Source organism: Geotrypetes seraphini, chromosome 13 (genome assembly GCF_902459505.1).
Source record: "Geotrypetes seraphini chromosome 13, aGeoSer1.1, whole genome shotgun sequence".
Lineage (NCBI taxonomy): Eukaryota > Metazoa > Chordata > Amphibia > Gymnophiona > Dermophiidae > Geotrypetes > Geotrypetes seraphini.
Genome location: NC_047096.1, coordinates 45502987 through 45524374, shown reverse-complemented (window position 1 = coordinate 45524374; position 21388 = coordinate 45502987). Strand labels below are relative to the sequence as shown.

General features: G+C 43.6%; 2 pseudogenes; one reads left to right on the top strand and one right to left on the bottom strand.

Moving 5' to 3' along the window:
• Positions 1 to 424: 424 nt before the first annotated feature.
• On the bottom strand, positions 425 to 14260 carry LOC117347606 (annotated as a pseudogene).
• A 2130-nt stretch (positions 14261 to 16390) lies between these two features.
• LOC117347921 lies at positions 16391 to 16567 on the top strand (annotated as a pseudogene).
• The last annotated feature ends 4821 nt before the right edge of the window (positions 16568 to 21388 follow it).

Below are 21388 nucleotides of genomic sequence, written 5' to 3'. Positions count from 1 at the left end.
TTACATTTTGTCCTCCAATCCCCATATATTCCCTCCGAAGCCAATCTTTTTTGCCCAGTGTTCATGTTTGGCTCTACTATCCCAAAGGCAACAATACCATATCTAAGAACCTAGAGCTGATGCAATACAATTTTCTGAATCAGCGCCCTAAATAACCCCAGGAACAGTTCAAAAACCCAAGGCTCCAATAAATTTTTTTTGTTGTTGGCCTGTGTTATTGTTGCCACTAGCCAGTGGTTTTTAAGGTTACATTAAATATATTTAGTTTCCTTGAAGATCTGGAAATGGACCCACACATGATGAATATGGCAAAGTTTCCAGCAAAGTGAAGAAAGCTTGAAAAGCATGCCAGAAACGATTAAATCTAGCTGTTAACATAGCTTAGTGTTGCAATTATGTGCTGCCCTTTCAGACTTAAGCAGAATCAGCTTAAAGCATTCAGAAGAAGCTCTTGTTTTTCATGAAGCATTCTCCTTTTATTAGGTCCATTAAGCTGTCCAGCCAACATGGCTTCGGAGGAATTTGATCCTGTTATGCTATTCTGAGAAGAGCATAAAGCAAGTTCAGGACTCCTGTTTGCATGAAATGATTAGCTAAGCAATGCCAGTGAAATGATACTGAACATTTTAAATGAAAGCAAGTCTTGTGTCTGAAGAGAAAGGAGGGAGACAGGGTGGAACACTATTCATTTGCTAGACTCATTGATTCAGTTCATCTTCAGATACCAAATCATTTGATGCCTCCATTTCATTTGTTTCCTTTAAAGTCAACGGGGAAAATGATTTTGTAATCTAGCAATGTGGCTTTCCATCCATTTTCAATGAGTTTGCTTATAAATTGCTAGCAAGCTTCTAGAATAGAGACATCGCTACAAAACATTAAACCCTGGATTCTTTATATGATACCCAGATTTGGGCACCTAAGATTCCATGCAAATTAATTAATTAGCCCTTAACTATCAGTAATTGGGTGCTAACAATCAATAATTGAAGTTGGCACCCGTTAAAATTTGCCCACACATCTGACTGTGGGCTAGATTCACTTACCTCCTTTGTGTTCCCAATCCGTGACTGATCTGTGCAGGCCCGAACAATCCACAAAACAAAAAAATTCAAATGAGGACGATCGGAGGAACGCCCCACTCTGACCGCACGTATCAATAGTGTGCGATCCCGATGCATACGCAGACCATCTACGCATGCATCTATGAGCCGCAACTTTTTTTTTTTTTTTTTTAACTTTTACTAGTCCAGCGAGCCCGTGTTAAAACCACAGGCTCGCAGTGCAGGGAAGGGCAGGAGAGTCAGAGTGGCAGGAGAGATTCGGATTAGGCAGGAGATCAGGGCTGAGATGGGGCTGAAAGCAGATTGGGTCAGGCAGAAGATCGGGGCTGAGACAGGGCAGCAGATCGGGGCGGAGAAGCAGGGCAGAGAGCAGGGAGGCAGAAGGCAGGGCAGTCGGAAAGGACCTCAGCGACTGGTCCTCAGCAGTCGCTTATTTTGAATTGGCCAGCCCAGTCAGTGTTAATTTTTTTATTTTAGTGAATCACTTCCTGTCTGTGTTTGAATGCCGTTTCCTCTCATTTGCATGCGCGGATTGGAGGATGATCAGGACACAGGTTAGTGAATTGGGTCGGAGGGAAATCTGGTTGCAAAGGGCTCGCAAACTGATCGGTTTGCTTAGTGAATCTAGCCCTGTGTGCTAGTCTATAAGACAAAGCATCATAGAGTTGTCCTGTGTTCCTTTAGCATAACAAAGGGCTGTAGAGCACATAATCTGTATAATTGACCATGTTGTCAATTAAATCTTTGGTGCGGGAAAGTTACAGTAGAATTTAAAATAGCAGTTTGATCTGTGGTTTAGTTCTCAGCACTGTGGGAGCTATGAGTGAGCTGTAACCACAGTCTATCAGAAAAGATTGAGTATTTCTTTATAAGACATTTCTGTGGCTTTAAAAGGAAGGATCGGTGTTATGCCTTTTACTTTTACACATTTTTTTTTCAGTCAGATGTTTTAGGACTGACACCTGTACTCAGTGCTGTGGCAATAATGCTGAAGTGAGTATAGCTGATTTTTGAGTTGGAGTTGGAGTTGAAGGGTAGAGATCTACATGCTGATTTCACTTTAACAGTGTTTATTTGAATATTTCAGTTAGAGGCTAAGTGCAAGACTGGTTTGTATCCTTCAAAATTATTTTTCTTCAGTTTTTATTAGAACCCTCCTTGTTGACTTATTTTCATTTTAGAAAGTGACTTTTTGCACAGATGTTTTTTATATGGTTTGAGCAATGTTATGGATTGTTTTTTGACTATTATTTTTATTTGCATTTGTAACTTTTCGGTAGTACTTATTACTACAGAAGACATTGAACTACATCATTTTATGGTATGTGGGTTATATTTTATTATTGGTATGTCACTCAATCCGTCATTACCCTAGGTATGTTAAATAGATTATGAGCCCACCGGGACAGATAAGGAAAATGCTTGAGTACCTGATTGTAAACTGCTTAGATAACCTTGATAGGCGGCATATAAAATCCTAATAGTAAAACATTTCAGTCACTTTATACTGTTTGTAATTTATGTAAGTTTGTAGGCAGTGGCGTACCAAGGGAAGGGCGGGGGGGGGGAGGTCCCCCCGGGGTGCACAGCTGGCTGTTCTCACTGCCTCTAACGCCGGCCCTGCAGCTCCGGACTTCCCCACACCTGCTCCCCCCCCCGATTGCTATTATTTTAAATGTTATGGCAGCCGCGGCGCTGTATCCATCGGAGGAGACTTCTAACCTCGGCCTGCCCCAGAACTCTTCCTGTAGACACCGCCCGCCTAGGTGGGAACAGGAAGTTGCTGTTGCAGGAAGAGTTCTGGGGCAGGCTGAGGTTAGAAGTCTCCTCCGATGGATACAGCGTCGCGGCTGCCATAACATTTAAAATAATAGCGATCGGGGGTGGGGGGTGGTAGCAGGTGTGGGGATGTCCGGAGCTGCAGGGCCGGCGTTAGAGGGACTAAAAGCTGATGGTGCCGTAGGGTCCCGCGTGAGGGGAGGGAGGAAGAAAGAAGAGTAATCGAAGCATTGGCAATTTGGGGGGAGCAGGTGTGGGGAAGTCCAGAGCTGCAGGGGAGAGTGTTGCTGTACCCAGCTGGAGGGAGAAGGAAGATGAGGGAGGGAATGAAAGGAGATGCCAGGGCTTGGAGGGAAGGAGGAAGATATGCCAGACTAAGGGAAAAGGAAGGGGGAGATCTCAGAGCATGGAGGGGGAGGGAAAGATGGAAGGAAAGGAGAGAAATGCCAGAGAATCAGGAAAGGGAAGATACCAGACTGTGAGGTGCGAAGGAAAGAAAGGAGAAGAGAGAGATGCCAGAGCATAAGGGACGGGTTGGTGACAGAGAGAAAAAAATGGAGAGGTGGCAGAGCTGAAATCAATCATGTACAAAGGAAAGAAAGGGCACAGGATAGATAGTTATGAAAGGAGCATAGAAAGAAGGAAGATGTTGTATGGAAGAGAGAGAAGGCAGACATTGGATGGAAAGGACAGAGAGGGAAGTGACTGGAAGGTGCGAGACAAAAGGTGAATAGTAGATAGAAGGGGTAGAGAGAGGGACAGAAACTGAGAGGGGGAGCAGACGCTGGAAGGAAGTAGGGAGGAGAAAGATAAAAGGGCACATGCTGGATTGAGGGACGAGGTAGCGTTAGATACTGGAAGGGGTGAGGGAAAGAGGTGGCAAGCTTTAGGTAGACAGTAAAAAAGGACATTGATGAGAGGGTAGTAATAACGTAATCTAGACAGATGCAGAAAATAAATTGAAAAGGAAAATGAGGGAAAAAAGGGAAAAGGATTACAGAGGAGAGGTGTGGGAGAGGGAAGGAGAGGAGAGAGATGCCAGACCAATGGGAGTGAAAGGAGAGATGGAAGGGGGAGGCATACAGTTTCTGGAAGGGGCATAGAAGGAGAGAAGATGCCATATAGGGGAAGAGAGACTGCAGACAGTGGATAGAAGGAAGAGAGTTACAAGAAGATGAGGAAAGCTGAAACCACAGAAGACAAAGGTAGAAAAAAATTTTCTATTTATTTATTGCTTTAGGAGACATGTGTCACTGTTTCTGTGGTGTTGCATTGTATGCAGAGTCCAGCTTCTTACTGGTTCAATTTAACCTTTGTCTATGTATTTCTATTTTATCCCCCCTTTTACAAAACTGTGGAGCGTTTTTTAGCGCCAGCCGTGGTGGTAGCAGCTCTGATGCTCAGAATTCTATGAGCGTCAGAGCTGTTACCACTGTGGCTAAAATCCATACTACAGTTTTGTAAAAGAGTGAGGGTTAGTTTGTGATTACATATTCCATACTAGGTGAAGGTGTTTCCTGTGTTCTGTGTGTTCGAAAGACATGCTTTTTTGTTAGGCTTGACTGCAGGATTGATCTGTACTAGTCTGGCTTGTTTAGTTTTACAATGGGTGTATTGATGTTGTAGTGCTCACTGCAGCATGTAAGATGCTGCCTTTTCCTAGGTACTCATATGTGACGTGTGGCTTGTTACTAAAAATCATGTTTTCTGTACAGATGGGGGGGGTTGTCAAAAAATGATGGGCCCCGGGTGTCACATATGCTAAGTACGCCACTGTTTGTAGGCATTATATTTTGTTTTTTGGGTTTTATAAACTCTTTATTAATTTTTCATTCAAAAACATAATTAATTTCAAAAATATATAATTGGCACCAAGCTGAAGTGCAGACCCTTACTATGTGGAGGAATGAACTGTTTACTTTGTTAAAATTTGAATACTTGGACATTCAGAGGGGAGGTCCTGGGCCTTGGAGGAAATTCAGAAGAATATGGGCACCTGTTTGGGAGGGATTGTCCCCTAGAGCTCACAGTTCTTTAATGAACTTTTGACACTGGAGTGCAGGGGGGAGGAGGTTGAAGGGAGGGTTCTGGTGTGTGTGTGTGTGTGTGTGTGTGGGGGGGGGGGGGTTGGTTTCTGTGGGTCTTCTTGAAGGACTGACGCGAAAGACCTGATTGTTTCTGCACTTCCTCTTGTTGGTGGTTGTTGTTTTGTTATGACTTGTATTTATATATCTGAAAAATGTAATAAAAATGATTTAAAACAAACAAACAAACATATAATTAATTTCAAAAAATTGCATTTACATCAGCCATAGAAATACTTCAAAAACTTTTCCCCCTTCCCTCCCACCCCAATACAAGAACAAAAGCCAAATGCATTATTTCAGACATATAGTGAAAATCATATTGAACTTATTGATCAATGAAAACATCAAAATATAATACCCATCCTCCCTGGGTGTGTAAATCCTTACCTTGTACAAGTGAGTCATCTCATAACTGACCGTGGACTTGCAAAAATTAGGGCTCTCACTACTTGTTTGGGATTTTAAAAGGAGAAAAATATAGGGGTTGATATTCCTACTCTGTTAACTGCCACTGACCAAGTCCCTACATAATATTCAGCAGCACATAAATGGATAGTGCCACTTAATACTCTTTCTGACCACCAGTGTCACTATCCAGTTACTGCTGGGGCAGTCCAGGAGTAGAATGAGGGTGGTGTCTTGAGTCACCTGAGCACCGCCGATATCACTGCGTACCACATTTTAACTTTTTTTTTCTGGGGCAAGAAGAAAATGAGATTTACTTTATAGAATTTGACTTCCTGCGTATGAAAATGGCCTCAGTTTTTTCCTATCACGTATAGTTTTTGAGCAAATTGCAAATATTTATAGCATGAGCAATCATAATGTAACGCATGGCGCCGAGTTAAAAGTTCCTATAAATATTATTTTCTAGAATCGTTTTGCTGTTGAAGTGCGTTTATAAACGAGATTAGGAGCATCTCTAATTAATGTCCAACAATAATCAGCCAGCATTGATGAATTCCATCTGCTCTAATATTGTGTCTCAATGTCCCGGTGAAACCTTTCCCCGTGCTCATCACTAACACTACATCATTAAAATTAATACTTTAGCTTAAAAATCTAATTTGAGGCAAACTGTTTTAATATTTCAGAGATTGTTATACCATTTACTCCAAGCATTAGAAAATATAGTGAAAAAGTTAATTTTTGCATTATAATGCTCTTTTGCCAAAAATCAGAGGGTTATACTGAAAAATTAAGGTCAGTTTTGAATTCAGCAACCCCAAATCACTGTAGAACACCCACTACAATTCATGCCCCCAAACCTCTGTTGCACAATCTATTCAGTGACAGTATCTGAATAACTGCTTAAATTAAAGCAGCAAAAAGGCTGTTCAGTGTTAACCAGGTGGTTATCCTGGTACACTGCCGAATGTGATACCTGGGTAACTCCTGATAGGCCACTGAGTACCTGAATACTTAGTGCCAGTACCTGGATAGAGGCTGAAACTGAACCAGATGGCTGAATATTTCCTAATACCTCTCAGAATTCAGCCAACATGGTCTGTGTTTTGTTTAAATGCTGGCTGCAGCTGCCAAAATAAATCTAGATGTTCAGTTCTGGTATCTGGAATGAACCCATTTCTGTATTTATGCACAGAATGGTAAGTGCCATTGCTATCTAGATCACTATGATAGTCAATCCATTATTCAGAAATCTGTCCAGTTAAAGCCTTTTCTTTTTTTTTTTTTGCTATCTTAATGTTATTCAGATACTGTATTTTTCGCTCTATAAGACGCACCTGACTATAACACACACCCTAGATTTAGAGGAGGAAAACAAGAAAACCCCCCATTCTGAACCAACTTCTCCCTGCCAGGCTCTGTAGCTCTGGTGGTCTAGTGGTAGGCAGGGACAGAGCAGGCAGGCCTAGTGGCGTAGTGACAGGCAGGCAGGCCTAGTGGCCTAGTGACAGGCAGGTAGGCCTAGTGGCCTAGTGGCAGGAGGGCCTAGTGGCATAGTGACAGGCAGGTAGGCCTAGTGGCCTAGTGGTTAGAAGGCCTAGTGGCCTTATGGCAGGAAGGCCTAGTGGCCTAGTACAGGAAGGCCTAGTGACATAGTGACTGGCAGGCAGGCCTAGTGGCCTTGTGGCAGGAAGGCCTAGTGGCCTAGTGACAGGCAGGGCTCCCTACCCCGAGGCAAGCAGGCAGGGCATCTCACCCCTCGATGTAGGCAAGCCCCCCTTACACCCCACCTCGTACATTATTTTAGTTCCTCTGGTGGTCCAGCAGTCCTGCCCTTCCCTCCGGCTGACTCCCGAACTAGCTACAGCAGCATCAGAGCGGGAAAAAGGCAGGCGCGAGCTTTTCACGTTCCTTGTCTCGTGGCCTTGTCTCGTGTTGCTGTGTGAATGGCTGCCATCAGTTCTCGTGAGAACTGAGGCAGCTATTCATGAAGCGATGTAGGAAAAGGCAGAAGTGCAAAAAACTCACGCCTGCCTTTTACCTGCTCTGACACTGCTGCAGTTAGTTCGAGAGTCAGTCGGAGGGAAGGGCAGGACTGCCGGAGGAACTGAGGTAGCCATTCGCACAGCGACGCGGGACAAGGCAGGAGCGCAAAAAGCTTGCGCCTGCCTTATACCCGCTCTGATGCTGCTGCAGTTAGTTCGGGAGTCAGCCGGAGGGAAGGATAGGACTGCCGGAGGTACTAAATAAGGTAACGGGGAGCGTGGGGGTGGAAAAAGTATGTCTTATGGAGCGAAAAATAAGGTAGTTATCAAATATTAAACATAGAAACATGATGGCAGATAAAGGCCAAATGGCCATTTGGCCTTTATCTGCTATCATGTTTCTATGCCATCTTGTTTGCCCATCCACAGCATCCACCATCTCTTCCTCTCCTTAAGAGATCTCACATGCCTGTCCCATACTTTCATCAATTCAGAAATTAGTTTCAGTTGAAGCTCAATCTTCAGCTCCATTTGGCTTTGGCATGGAGTTAGGAGAGAGATTGCTTCTTCTTGAAGAAACTTAACTACCTGTTGGGGAGCACACCTATGAAGGACTTTGGTTCCAGAAGGCTCTCCAGCTGCTCTTGAATTGGACTGAAATAGGGATCAGCCTGAATTCTTGCAATAAGGTCATTTTCACCTCCTTCCTGCTTGACCACAGTGACTGCTTGCTGGGAGATCTGCTCCTGACAGTCCTAGCGGTTTCTTCAAGGCTCTGTGGCCATGAAAGGAACTTCTTGGCAAATACGTCTTTCAATCATCTTTGGATAAACCACCAGGCCCTCTGTAATGTTATGCAGCATGGTCAGAAAGCACAGTTACTTACCGTAACAGGTGTTATCCAGGGACAGCAGGCAGATATTCTTGACTGATGGGTGACGGCACCGACGGAGCCCCGGTACGGACAATTTTAGAGTGATTGCACTCTAAGAACTTGGAAAGTTCTAGTAGGCCGCACCACGCACGCGCGAGTGCCTTCCCGCCCGACAGAGGCGCGCGGTCCCCAGTTAGGATAAGCCAGCTAAGAAGCCAACCCGGGGAGGTGGGTGGGACACAAGAATATCTGCCTGCTGTCCCTGGATAACACCTGTTACGGTAAGTAACTGTGCTTTATCCCAGGACAAGCAGGCAGCATATTCTTGACTGATGGGTGACCTCCAAGCTAACAAAAAGAGGGATGGAGGGAAGGTTGGCCATTAGGAAAACAAATTTTGCAAAACAGATTGGCCGAAGTGTCCATCCCGTCTGGAGAATGCATCCAGACAATAATGAGATGTAAAAGTATGAACTGAGGACCAAGTGGCAGCCTTGCAGATTTCCTCAATAGGAATGGAACGGAGGAAAGCTACAGATGCTGCCATAGCTCGGACTCTATGGGCCGTGACAGAACCTTTCAGTGTCAGTCTGGTCTGAGCATAACAGAATGAAATGCACGCTGCCAGCCAATTAGACAACGTACGTTTAGAAACAGGACGTCCCAATTTATTCGGATCAAAGGACAGAAAGAGTTGGGGAGCTGATCTGTGGGGTTTCATACGCTCTAGATAGTAAGCTAAAGCCCTCTTACAATCCAAAGTATGCAGAGCCTGTTCCCCAGAATGAGAATGAGGTTTCGGAAAGAAGACAGGCAGAATAATGGATTGGTTGAGATGGAATTCAGAGACAACCTTAGGGAGAAACTTTGGATGTGTACGTAGAACTACCTTATCATGATGAAAGATTGTGAAAGGTGGGTCAGAAACTAGTGCATGGAGCTCACTGACCCTCCTGGCAGAGGTGAGTGCAATAAGGAAAAGTACCTTCCAAGTGAGAAACTTGAAAGTGGCAGTAGCCAAAGGTTCAAATGGAGGCTTCATTAAAGCGGAGAGAACCACATTAAGATCCCAGATCACAGGAGGTGCTTTAAGAGGTGGTTTTACATTGAAAAGACCTCGCATGAATCTGGTGACCAGGGGATGAGCTGAAAGGAGTTTTCCATGGACTGGCTCATGAAAAGCAGCAATAGCACTGAGATGGACTCTGATGGATGTAGATTTGAGGCCAGAGTCAGACAGAGAAAGTAGATAATCCAACAATGTCTCCACTGCAAGGGACGTGGGATCATGATGATGAAGAAGACACCAAGAAGAAAACCGTGTCCACTTCTGATGATAACATTGCAGAGTGGCTGGTTTTCTGGAAGCATCCAGAATAGAACGAACGGGCTGAGACAGAAGAGAATCATATGAAGTCAGCCCGAGAGATACCAAGCTGTCAGGTGTAGAGACTGGAGGTTGGGATGTAGAAGGGTCTCTTGATGCTGCGTAAGCAGAGAAGGAAATAGTGGAAGCAGAAAGGGTTCTCTGGAACTGAGTTGAAGTAGAAGGGAGAACCAATATTGTCTGGGCCACCGAGGAGCAATCAGAATCATGGTGGCTCGTTCCCTCTTGAGCTTGAACAAGGTTCGTAACATGAGCGGCAGAGGAGGGAAAGCATACAGGAACAGATTGGACCAATCCAGAAAAAAAGCGTCCGCTGCCAGACGGTGAGGAGAGTAGAGTCTGGAGCAGAATAGGGGCAGCTGGTGATTGTGAGGAGCTGCAAAGAGGTCTATCTGAGGAGTGCCCCACTGAGCGAAGATGGACTGTAGGGTTACAGGATCGAGTGTCCACTCGTGAGGTTGGAGAATTCTGCTGAGCTTTTCCGCTAAGGAATTCTTTTCTCCCTGAATGTAGATAGTTCAGGAATAGTTGGTGATCTGTGTCCCAAGCCCAAATCTTCTGGGCTTCCTGGCACAAGAGGCGAGAGCCTGTCCCACCCTGCTTGTTGATGTAGTACATCGCAACTTGATTGTCTGTGCACAACAGGAGGACCTGAGGAAAGAGAAGATGTTGGAAGGCTTTGAGGGCATAAAACATCGCTCTGAGTTCCAGGAAATTGATGTGATGCTTCTTTTCCTGGGCTGTCCAAAGCCCTTGAGTTTGGAATTCGTTCAAATGAGCTCCCCAGGCATAAGGGGAGGCGTCGGTGGTAATGACAAGTTGATGAGGAGGTAGATGAAACAGAAGACCTCTGGAGAGATTTGAGGATATCAACCACCATTGTAGAGACTGACGAAGAGATGATGTCACAGATAATGTGTCGTGAGCAAGGATCCGTCGCTTGGGACCACTGGGTAGCAAGAGTCCATTGAGGAGTGCGCAGGTGAAGACGTGCGAGGGGTGTGACATGAACTGTGGAGGCCATGTGACCCAAGAGTATCATCATTTGCTTGGCAGAGATGGAATGTTGTGGAAGCACCGGCTGACAGAGAGATTGAAGAGTTTGAAGACGGTTGGATGGCAGGAATGCTCTCATGAGGACTGTGTCCAGTACCGCTCCAATGAATTGAAGTCTCTGAGTGGGGATGAGATGAGATTTGGGTAGATTGATCTCGAACCCCAGAAGCTGCAGAAATAGGATGGTTTGGTTGGTGGCCAGGAGCACTGTTTGAGATGAATTGGCCTTGATTAACCAATCGTCCAGATAAGGAAAGACTTGAAGGTGGTGAGAGCGTAGAAAAGCAGCCACCACAATGAGACATTTGGTGAACACCCTTGGAGAGGAGGCAAGACCGAATGGTAGCACCTTGTATTGATAATGACAGCGATTGATCATGAAGCGTAGATACTGTCTGGAGGTCAGATTGACCGGTATGTGAGTGTATTCTTCCTTGAGATCGAGGGAGCATAGACAGTCGTGTAGATTGAGAAGAGGGTAAAGAGTGGCCAGAGAAAGCATCTTGAATTTTTCCTTGACTAAACATTTGTTGAGATCGCGAAGATCTAGGATTGGTCTGAGATCTCCTGTTTTTTTGGGAACTAGAAAGTAACGGGAGTAGAATCCCTGTCCCTGCTGATCTAGAGGAACTTCCTCTATAGCGTTTAGAAGGAGGAGGGATTGAACCTTCTGAAGAAGGAGGGCAGACTGAGGAGTGTTCAAAGCAGACTCTTTTGGCAGGCTTTGAGCTGGAAGGGTCTGAAAGTTGAGAGAGTAGCCGTGGTGGATGATGTTGAGGACCCATTGGTCCGAAGTGATAACCTCCCACCGGCTGAGGAAAAGAGAGAGACGACCACCTATAGGTTGAGGTAGGTGGGTAGAAATTGGAACACTGGCTATGCTTTGGAGAATGCAGTCAAAAGGGCTGTGTCGATTTTTGTTGTGGAGGTGGCTTCACAGGTTGCTGCTGCTGTGGCCTGGGAGGCTGACGTTGCTGTTGACGTTGACGCCTGGGTTGCTGGGGAGCTGCTGGCAATGGGCGAGCTGCATAGCGTCGCTGATAAGCCGATTGCTGTCTGAAAGGCCGAGTCTGAGGAGGCTTTTTCTTAGTCTTGAGCAGGGTATCCCAGCGTGTTTCATGGGCAGAGAGCTTTTGAGTGGTCGAGTCCATGGATTCCCCAAAGAGCTCATCCCCCAGGCATAGGGCATTGGCTAACCGATCTTGATGATTAACATCGAGCTCGGATACTCGAAGCCAGGCAAGGCGACGCATGGCCACAGACATCGCAGTTGCTCTGGAGGTAAGTTCGAAAGTGTCATAAATTGACCGAACCATGAACTTACGTAGTTGAAACAGAGAAGACGAGCAGTGATGAAAAGCTTGCTGTTTGCGCTGAGGAAGGTACTTTTCAAATGAAGCCATGGTGGTAAGAAGATGCTTAAGGTAAAAAGAAAAATGAAAAGCATAGTTACCAGATCTGTTAGCCAACATTGCATTTTGGTAGAGCCTCTTACAAAATTTATCCATGGCTTTGCCCTCTCTGTCAGGAGGTACAGAAGCATAGACACTAGCCCCTGTGGACTTTTTAAGAGTAGATTCCACAAGCAGAGATTCATGCGGAAGCTGGGGCTTATCGAAACCAGGAATAGGAATTACTTTATACAATGAATCTAACTTACGGGGAGCTCCTGGAATTGTTAAGGGAGTTTCTAGATTCTTGTAGAAAGTTTCCCTCAAGATGTCATGAAGAGGGAGTTTCAAAAATTCCTTTGGAGGCTGATCAAAGTCAAGGGCATCTAAAAAGGCTTTAGACTTTTTAGATTCAGCCTCCAAAGGAATGGATAGAGAGTCACACATGTCTTTCAAAAAAGAAGTGAAAGATGTGGATTCATGTTGAGAGGATGGGTCAGGCGCAGCAGGCTCATCCTCATCTGAGGAACATTCACCCTCAGACAGAAAGGGCTCTTCAGAGTCACCCCACAGATCAGGGTCCCTGATATGGGAACTACGGTCTCGGGACTGGGGTGGATGGTTCCAAGTGCCGGGATTTGCGCACCGACTTACCCGACCTCATCGATATGGTACCGGGAGACGTTACCGGTTGCACCGGTGCCGAAGTCTGTACCGACTGATGCTGGGCTCTCGGTTCCGGAGCAAGAACAGGCATCGATGTCGATGAGGTCGAGTGGGCCGGTACCGAAGCGGATTGGTCTACTACCGGTACCGGTGGTTCAGACCGGACCGGCACCGGAAGGTTCGGTGCCAATAGGGCAGGGAGGAGTTGTTGTAATTGCTCCTTTAGCTGCACTTGGAGGACGGCGGCAATACGCTCATCCAAAGAAGGCACCGGTACCGCCTTTTTCTTTTGCGGTACCTGCGGTGCCGCTCGACGCCCCGAAGATGAAGAGCCCGAGGTCGAAGGACTCACTTCAATCGGGGCGGAGCGCTTCCGCTGGCGTTTCACGGTCGGCAGGACTGGACTCGCTGCAATAGAGACCGGAGGACGCTCCAGCGGGGAAGGCTTCTTAGCCGGCTTACCTGGGTGCGACGCCGGTGTGGTATCGCGCGGCGTCGAAGAAGTAGGTGCCGACTGTGAAGGTGCCAATGCCGGTGTCGATGGTACGGGATCGGACATATCGGCACCGAAAAGTAATCGCTGCTCTATCTGGCGATTTTTCAAAGTACGTTTTTTTAACGTGGCACAGCGGGTGCAGGTGGAAGCCTTATGCTCAGGACCCAAACACTGTAGGCACCAGTTGTGCGGGTCCGTGAGAGATATAGGCCGAGCACACCGCTGGCACTTTTTAAAACCTGGCTGAGGGGGCATGAAAGTAAAAAAGGCTTCCGCCAAATCGAAGGCCGAGGCCTCGATGGTGGCAGTAGGCCCCGCCGGAGAAAAACCGAATTGAAGAAAAAAATAAGTTGTTTTTTTTTTTTTTAACAAAAATAAAATAAAAGAGAAAAAGGCAATATAGCCAAAAGGGTTTACGCGAGCGGGAAGGCGTAGAGAAAAAATTTCAAGGGCCGTTGAAAAACGCGTCTTCTTAGCTCTGCGGAAACTAAGAAACTGGGGACCGCGCGCCTCTGTCGGGCGGGAAGGCACTCGCGTGTGCGCGGTGCGGCCTACTAGAACTTTCCAAGTTCTTAGAGTGCAATCACTCTAAAATTGTCCGTACCGGGGCTCCGTCGGTGCCGTCACCCATCAGTCAAGAATATGCTGCCTGCTTGTCCTGGGATAATAATATCTACTGTCAGAAAAGCTTCTGCTTAACAGATGCACCTGTTGGCACTGTCATCCACGGTACGCTCAGACCACTGTATAGCTGTTATCTAAGGTGTGTCCAGGAGCAGGATAATGAGATGGTGTACAAGGCTGTAGCAGCACTCAGAACACATGGGGTTTCGCTTGTAGGGCATGGCGCTTGACCCAATCTGTTCCTTCACATTTGCCAGTAAGTGAATATCAGTCAACATCTTGTGCACAGAGGCATCCATGCTCGCCAGCACTGCCAAGACCTCCACATCCACCTTCTGGCTGTAGATCTGTCCAGTCACCACATAAGCACACTTAAATTCCGCCATGGTGGTCATCAGCCTGTCTAGCTCCTCTACTTTGTCATGGTCTTCTTCAAATATCATTACTGGTCTACCCTAGACCCATTTATGGACTACCTCGGCACTATCTAGAGTAGGCCAAGGCAACTGGCAAGGATATTCATCAGCACTATCCAGATAGTGCTGCTAAATAGCTTCAGATAGCTGCAGCTAAGACAAATATACAGATAACTGCCACAGTTATCCAGATATTTTCCTTTGCAGCTAGCAGTGAGATGAGTAATTGTTTCTAGTTCTTTCTTATAGATCTATATCTGCTTTATCAGTTTTCTTCTATGCCTGCTGTGAACGATAAGGCAGGTTGAAGTCAAGCAATGTATCACTTTGTGCATGTCCACATTGGTCAGGTTGCCATTTACATCCACTGAGATTTGAATTATCCATATACCCAAGCCATGAAAAGAAGAAAAGATCAAAATTCTAAGAATAATTCCTAAAGGAAGATATTACTAAATTAACTATTAGACGTACAGTATTAAATAGTTTCTTTTGTGTAGACTTTCAGACCATGTTTTAGAGAAGAAACTTACTTCCTACTCCACTATCATATCATGATAGTTTTCTTCCATCCAACATCAGGAGAAATATAGAGTTCACTTAAAGTGAATTGGTCCTGTTCAAATTGTCTCTTAATACATTGACTTCTACGGTACTCATCTACTAGAGTTCAAGCCAAAGATATGTAGCATTCACCTCTACACTAGAAAGAGAGTAAAAAGCAGATTATACGAGGGGCTGCTTAAAGATAGCCCAACTAAGAAGAGAATGATGTGGAGCCATGAAACTTACAAGTTACTCCACACTTTTCTTGACCTTTTTCATTTCAGTGATATGAAATTAAATGAAGTGTCAAGAAAAGTGTGGAATAACGTGTAAGTTTCATGGCTCCACATCATTCTCTTTTTGGTTGGGCTGAGAACTTTTCAGGAGCCCCTCATAATGTCTCTCCCAGAGTATGAGAGAGGAGTTTGCTTACATTGAATTCTACTTGGGCAATATCTCCCCCTGTCCCCCACAGCTGTCACATCTGTGCTCATGCCAACATTTTACTTACATTCCATGTTCTCGTGTTTCCTTCCCCAACAACTGGGAAATAATGCAAGGCTGTAACTGCCAAATTCATCAACATCTGCCTGTGGACCTTATTATCCTTTAAGGATTATCTACCCACATTTTCAGTGTCCATTTACTTAGGAAGCTGGCTTTCATTCTAGTGGTTACGTAACTTTCAATAATTTGGCAACATGATAAAAAATACTATATAAGGGAAATTGTATAATTAAAGAATATAAAGGCAAGACTCATTTGGTTGTGTCTTATTTTGGCTCTCATTTGTAAGGGTTCAACCTGCCCAGAAGCATTATGATTATTAAAAATGAGTTAAAAATACTATACATAACATCTTTCCTAGATCGAAGACGTACAAGAATCCAAGAAAGTTGCAGTCATCCTGATTGATGCCAAGAAGGGGTTGAGGTAAGCTAGTGGTGTGGTTCTTGTCCTCAACAGGCCTGTCAGAAATAGGCTAATTGGGAGAGATTGATGGTTTTGGAATGGCTTTCAGTATAAGGAAAAAATGCACAGCAGAACGTAGAGACGTTCTATCTTCCTATTCCTTCCATGTCAATCAAATGGAAATCTTCATTATTTTTGAAATCATGGGCCAAGGAGCAGCAAGTGCAGAAAGAGCTACAGCTCACAAGGCCACCCTGTTCTCAGTGATCTGGATTCAGTTTCAATCCCAGTTCACTACTCAGCAGAGACCAGAAATAATTATTAAACCCCATACTGTGGATTCCAGTTCAGGATCAACAAATTCATTTTACTCAGTGTATCAATTTAGAATATTTTTCCTTCTATTAATACAACTTTATTTTGCACTGCCTGACTTCAACCTGTCCTGGCAACAAGGAGCATTGCTAAACATATTCCAAGCCACAGTCATACCCTGTATATTATTAACCGCCATGATGAACATAACATGATTTTTCCCTAGGGAAGCTGATAGTGAAACACAAATACTCAATCCCAATATATTCAAGTGCTCTCTGATGAAGCATAAGGGCATACTGAAGACCCTGAATACCACAAAGAAGTTAACCATTAATTTGCTGCACAAGTGATCAATATGCCTAGTATAAAAAAATCCTAAAAAGGGCTTCAGCCTTTTGGCTAAGATCAAGTTTAGTAGCTGTTCTTATCAGTTTAATATCTGATACAGGCCCAGTCCAAGGACCATATATTAAGGATGTGGATTCATTCTAGAGATCAAGAATCTTCTTTGAAGATATGTTTTTTTCGGAGGGGGAGGGGGTTAAGTCTGCAATCTGTTGGGAATGTTTTTTTATGCTTGTGATGAAGCAATTGCTTGTATAGACTCTGACAGTTTGAGAGCTAGTTGAGGATTTTTCCTTCCCTTTTTTTTGCTATCAATGTTGGATGCATATATGTACATTTACGGTCTCTTTTACACAGCTGCGCTAACAGCTGCCGCGCGGCAACAGCCCCGAAGCTCTTTAAATCTCTATGGGCTTCGGGGCTGTTAGCGCAGCACAGCGCAGCCGATAGTGCGTCTTTGTTAAAGAGGCTGTTAATATAGATAGGGATTTTTTTTGTCCCTGCAGTTCATTGAATACATCTCTATACATTCTCCTGGCTATTATTTATACTGGATTCTAAAAAAAAAAAGTGTGAGTCATCTTTTCACCTATAGACTATGAAAATTAAAAGTACATTTCTCTATTACCACACCAAAGTTTACAACAGCTGCTTTGAAGTAATTTCATGACAATTATTAATTTTTACTCTGTATTTCTGTTACCTAGAGTGTCAACATTTAAGATAGTATTCTCAAATAGCCAAGTTTGTGCAAATACTGTTTCCTCGGATATATAATCCACAATTCTAAACAGTATAACTACTATTCATGTTGTTCTCACTGCAAGGTTTTCAGAAGTGCCAGTCAATAGCCAAGTGTTTTCAATGGCTAATATTCAACTTTAATGGCACTGGCCTTCTCATAAGATCTGCATTGTTCTATTCTTATTTATTCATTTTTATACTTTTTATGTGCTCTGTGATCATTGCAAATGAATATCTTGTGATTTTACTTATTTTAATATACTAATAAAATTTTTAAAAATTATCTCAGCGTTTGTTTTGCTTATATCGGGAAGGCTACTCCGATGTCACTCCGACATGTTTCGCCCTGAGGAGGTTTCAAGAAATAGTCCCCTGCAACATAATTGAAATTAAAATCATATTTTATACTACTCAATATAAAAACTTTTATCTATCACATTAAAAGGTCTAAGAATCATCCATAGTGAGCTTATTGGACAATAATTACCCCTTGAAATGCTTTCAAAACCATCCCGATATGCAGACTTCTAATCAAGATGGCCACGGCTTTTTTGATCTTTATTTAAACCTCCCTCATTTGAATTGTCATAACGTGATGACGTGACTGCAGCGAATCAGGGCTCAGATCAAAGACATCCATTCTATTTCCTGATTTAAGCCAAATGGTGTCATTGTATTTATAGTAAAGATCCATCTCTGTTCACTATCGACTGGCACTTCTGAAGACCTTGCAGTGAGAACAACATGAATAGTAGTTATACTGTTTAGAATTGGGGAACATTTATGATGGGGCATAAGTAGAAGAAAGACAAATATATGAAATAATCCTCACTTTGCTAAGAACTGAATTAAGACCACCAACTCATTTGATGATTTTTCCTCATACCAATCTTTCCTTACTTCTGCCCATCCTTTTCTTCCTTGACATAATCAACACATTGACACATTCTGTGTTCCTGCCAGGCATGGGGGATATTAAGCAATTTTCTGGGTTAGCAGCTGCCTTCGAAAGAGTCATTACCAAACCTTTAGAGACATTTCATTCCAAAAATCAACAAAACAAACCAGTCCTTAATAAGTCAGTCTCCTCTATGACATCATCCGAAATGAGATTGCAGAACATCGAACACAAACATTCTCATCCCATTCCAATGCATGTGGCCCCCCTACAATGAATGAGTCCTGAGTACGTTTTTTCTGGTGCACGCAATTTTTCAAAAGGATTGTTATTTAAATGTGCCCTTTTAGAACAGGGAGTGGCTCCTGGTATATGCCCACCAGAGTCCTTCCACTTTGTTGTAGTAATGCCTTTGGCTGGCTATGGTGTATCTGACGAATCATATTTAATTGAAAGCGATCTGGCAGCAGTCTGCTCTCATCACATTTCCATTCTGGAATGTGCTAGCTCGGCAGTAGAGAGACGTTGTGGGCTAGCGTTGCAAAGCTTTTGGCTCGGAGCTGTGAGAAAGAGCAATCCAGCATTCAAGGTTCCCATCCAACAATGAGAACAAGTATTAGATACGCTGCGAACAGCCGGGTTCTGCTTGTGCTTTCAAAACTTAAACAAAGCTGGAACAGAATAGTCACAACCTGGCACAGCTTATTGTATGACAAAGTCCTTTCTCCACACAAGTGAATTTCTTTTATTTGAACTGAAAACACAAGATGCATATTCGGTGCTGACATGAGCCAGGTACACTGAATGGGGGATAGGTGTGGTGAATGTACTAAAGACATGCCGAATGTGAAGGATGCATGCCAAACATTTTAAAGTAGTGGATGTAATGTAATGTAATGTAATTTATTTCTTATATACCGCTAAACTCCGTTAGGATTCTAAGCGGTTTACAGAAAAAATAGACAATAGGGTGCATTAAAATTATAAGTAAAATGGGTACTTAGATATTCCCTTACTGTCCCGAAGGCTCACAATCTAACTAAAGTACCTAGAAAAATGACAATTAGTAGAGTAATGAAAAAATAAAATAGAGATAGATGAGAAAAATAAGAAAATAAACATTCTAATAAGATGGATGGGGTTAGAGTGCAGAATGAGGGGTAAATGTACTCATTCTTATTTGTTATTTTATTTATTTTGGTACTTATAGACCACTTATAGCTAACGTGACCATTTATTTTTTTCTTGGAATGGGACAGGACCCCCCCCTCCCGTTCCGCATGAGACTCGCTCCAGGGGCAAAATGGAAGCGTGATTATTAAGCGGAAATAGGAAGCAATAAAGAAAGCTTCGGATTCGTCCAATGTCTTCTTTCTACAGATGTGGTGTGTGATTGTGTTCTTCAGCGGGCAAATGGGCACCTAGATGCGAAAGTAAATCAGTGGCAGTAGGAAGCCGGGCGATGGAGGGTTGTGTTAGGGACCCGTGCGGGACATTTCGGAAAACGGGACATTTTGGCTTGGGGACAATGGGACAGGCTACCTAAAAACAGGATGGTCCCGTTCAAAACGGGACGTATGGTCACGTTAATTATAGCCTAAGTGGTTTACATTCAGGTACCCAAGTATTTCTCCTTATCAGTCCCGGTGGGCTCATAATCTATCTAACTTTTCTTTCTATGTGACTTCTGTAAAGAAAACTGAATGGGTCATTAAAGTTTCTGGGTCTAGTTGTAAATGGACAGTCTCCTTTGCACTGAAATGTCTTCCATGAGAAAGGGCAGCCTCTTCCCACTTGGTGGCCAGAGTATCAGGGAACAAGGCCAAAAGCAAGCCCACCATATACAGTACTCCCAATGCCCTCACCTCATGTTAATCAGAAACTCAGGTCTTTTCATGTGCATGGGGTCTTTCCAAACATGTATCATATATCACAGGAATGAAACAAGCTCCATGAAATAGCGCAGGAGGAGGCGGAGGGAAAAGTACAAGCTGTCTAAATGAAATCTAAGACTTTGGTGTGGAACAAGCATTTCTGAACTTTTTTCATTTTTGAATGGGGCAGGAGTTCTTGTAATCCTGCTTTTGCTCATTGTCAGTTCATTTCTGTATACTTCCTTTTCTCTCTTTAATGGAATAGTTCATTTTTGGAAATATCCACAAGCACTCAAATTAATCATGCAGATAAGCTTGCAATTTGTGCGGGTATGGGCAGAAGCAACCCCCCACCCCCACCCCATACCAGTGACAGCTAAAGTAAACACAATGCTGCACTATTTCCATCAGTATATCCTGCAGTCAGTAGTAAGATACTGTTAAATGATCTCTCATGCAAAACATGTGGTATCCAAACAAAATCTTAAATTCCTTTTGTTCATTTTGTCATTTTTTCAAGGGCTTCAGGTATGCCAATGGTTAGCCAAATGTTTTCCATGACTACCAATATATTTGTGGCCATGGTGTCCTTACTAGCCCTATTGCTACTTTTTTTTCTTATTTTTTCTAGGGGACTTTTCTTGAAACAGCCTACGGGCGAAACATGTTGAAATGACAAGAGAACAATACTAAGAAAAAAAGATAAGTTTTAACGCTAAAAGTTTAAAGTTAATTAACTTTTATAAGTGATAAGTTATAGGTAGAGCACAGAGCACTTTAAAGCTTAAAGAAAATATAGAAAAAATACGAAAAAAGTAGCAAAGGGGCTAGTGAGGAAGCCATGGCCACAAATATATTGGTAGCCATAGAAAACATTTGGCTAACTATTGGCATATCTGAAGTCCTTGAAAAAATGACAAAATGAACAAAAGGAGTTTAAGATTTTGTTTGGGCACTATTTCCATCAGCACATTTATCCTCCACAGACTTACACCAATTATTGTTTGCATGGAGGCCACAAATGTAACAAGGGTGTAATTGCGTGATCAAAGTTTGCAAGCAACATGTGGGAAAAATGTAACATACCTCAAAGTTCTCAAAACTTTAACTGGCCAATTCCACGGCTTTATTCCCAGGTTTTCCCAAACAGATTTCATTTCTATTGTTGTTTCATGTTATTTTAGAAATTAAAACGGAGTGACTTTTAATTATGCCCTACTCTTTGTTTTAAAAAAAAGCCCCCTTTCCATATAGCCAGTCATCATGGTTTATTGTATGTGGTACTTATCCCATAAAAAATGTCAGATAGATACTATCAGTGGTGTAGGAAGGGGGGCGCGTGCTCCTTCCCCTCCCCTCCCCCTCGCTTTTTAACTGTGGCACGAGCAGCCATGAAGTTGCTGCTCATGTCGTCTTCGGTGCTCTCTCTGATGTTTCTTCCGGGACCTGTACCCAGGAAGTGACATCAGAGAGGGCGCCGAGGCTTTGTGGCTGCTCGTGCCGAATATAAAAAGGTAT